The following is a 2,500-nucleotide window of genomic DNA, read 5'->3' on the forward strand; positions in this document are numbered from 1 at the left end:
TGAGGAAAGAAGGCATGATGTTGCAAATCAGTAAAAGCAATGGATGGTCATAAAATTGAATTTGATAAATAAAAAATAAACATAGTTAAATGTTAACAAAACAAAATCATTTTTAAATGATGTCTGCAAGCGGATATGCATTTTGTTATTAGCATAAATATATACCAAATGCTTGGACTGATACATGTCCAGATACAAGTAGGAATAATTTTTCGCTTTCTGTGTGTGTGTGTGTGTATACAGGCTATACATAAACTGGCAATAAAGCAAAACAAAATCATACAAACTATATGAAATATGTTATTAAACACGAAAGCTGATATACAAAAAGATAAATAACAAAGCGTCTGGAAGAAACAAAGCGCACACAGTAATAATAGAATCCGCAATGCCACGCGATATATTTGCATCACATCGACTCGTCAAGCAACTTATTACAGAAGAGGGGATCATACCCAGAGTTACCATGGCAACGGAGACGCCAGGTAAGACGATGGACTCTTTGCCAAGTTCGAGTGTCGTCGTGACTCTTTCTTTCTTTTTTTCTCTTCTTTCTTTCATTCTTTCTTTCTCTCTTTCTAGTGAACTTCGCGTGAGGGGGATGTTTGCCAATTTACTTCGCGGATTCTGTCTTTGTCGTATGGGAAGTTGAATCGGGTCTTCTGTTGTTGTTTTTACTGTGTTTTTTTCATTTAGATTTATTATCAGTCAAGGGGGATCGACATGCTCTTGGATCCTTCTTGTTTCTACGTCTTCGTGCGAATGTTTCTCTTAAGAAAAAAGGAAATCCGTGAACACTCTGTTTGTTCTCTGAGTAATTTATTGCAATGGCAGAGATGTAAAGTCTGTGTGTGTGTTTGTGTGTTTGGTTGCACGTGAGCGCGTGTACAAGGATAAAAAGCAAAATCGGGAACTGCATACCTACTCACATTCGCTTATTTGCACTTGTGGGAGAGTGATAAACCACACCAAAACAAATTCTCCTTATCTCGAAAACATGTTGATACTTGCACACACAGCCCAGATAGAAATGTGTACAGACACATGTACGCACATACGAAATAACGTGTTGGCAAGGGCTTCCTCTCCCCCCCCCCCTACTGACCCCCCCTCTTCACCTGTGTAAACTGACGGCTTTTGCGTATTCATGCCTTCAACAACTACGTAAGTCTGGGTATCTTGGAATCCACCCACATCCTTTAACTTGCCGTTAAAAAAAAATCTATATTCAAAAATAGACTTGAGAGGTTGGCGATGTTACACTGAATACAGAATAATTTTATTTAGGCTGATTTTCATCACTAAGTTGTTAGTTCCAAATAATTAGCATTGCCAGTCTGTCAACCTGTCATCAGTCATCACTAACCTGTCAAGATCTTCTCGAAAAAAATGTTACATTCTTGTGTGTGTGTGTGAGTGTGTGTGTGTGTGTGTGTGTGTGTGTGTGTGTGTGTGTGTGTGTGTGTGTGTGTGTGTGTGTGTGTGTGTGTGTGTGTGTGTGTGTGTGTGTGTGTGTGTGAATGTATGAGTGTGTTTATATATAAAACGCATGTTCCGCCTTTGTCAGTTTTATCAAAAAGATGCCAACCACATTGTAATTCAAGAAATGCTATGCTTACCAACGGTTCTGTAGCTTCTGTACTTAGTTACTTGTTAATTCACATTCGATTAGTTACTCAATCATACTTCGTCACACAAATACTTATATCTTGTTAGTTATCAGCTCATACCTCATTACCTATTAAACAGTATCTCATTCCTTAATTCGCTTTCAGCATATTTCGTCGCTTATTTCTTCCTACTTCGTTATTCATGAACTCGGGGTTCGTTACATGTTTTTTTCTACTTCGCTATTTATTGATTCCTACTCTGTGCCCTACTATTTCATGCTTTGGTTACTTATTAGTTCGTATATGGTTACCGAATAGTCCAATTCTCGTTAAAAAACTGACAATAGGAGAAGGGAAAGAAGGAAGAAAATTAGAAGAACTGAAAAATGATAATGATGATGAGGAGAAAAAAGAGGAGGCGCAGAAAGAGAAGAGGAAGAAGGAAGAAAGAGAGGAGAAGGAGGCGAGCGTTCCAGTGCGTGTCCGTGCGGCGAGAAGCGCTGGCCTTGTGGAAGGGGGGGGGGGGGGGTGCAAGTGGGGCCGTGGAGCACCTGAACGACGCTGCTCTCGTGGCATTATTGTTGTTATTATCTTTCACCTTCTTCTTCTTCACATTATTATTATTATTACTATTATTATTGTTATTATTATTATTATTACTATTATTATTGTTATTATTATTATTATTATTATTATTATTATTGTATTATTAATATTATCATTATTATTATTATTATTATTTATATTATCATTATCATAAACATTATGATTATCTTTACCATTGGCATCCTCATCATCCTCATTATTATCATTATTATTAACATCATCATAATCATCATCATTATTATCCTTGTCATGCTTATTATCACCATAATCATCATTATGAATAC

This window comes from Penaeus chinensis, chromosome 27, assembly GCF_019202785.1.
Source record: "Penaeus chinensis breed Huanghai No. 1 chromosome 27, ASM1920278v2, whole genome shotgun sequence".
NCBI classification, from domain to species: domain Eukaryota; kingdom Metazoa; phylum Arthropoda; class Malacostraca; order Decapoda; family Penaeidae; genus Penaeus; species Penaeus chinensis.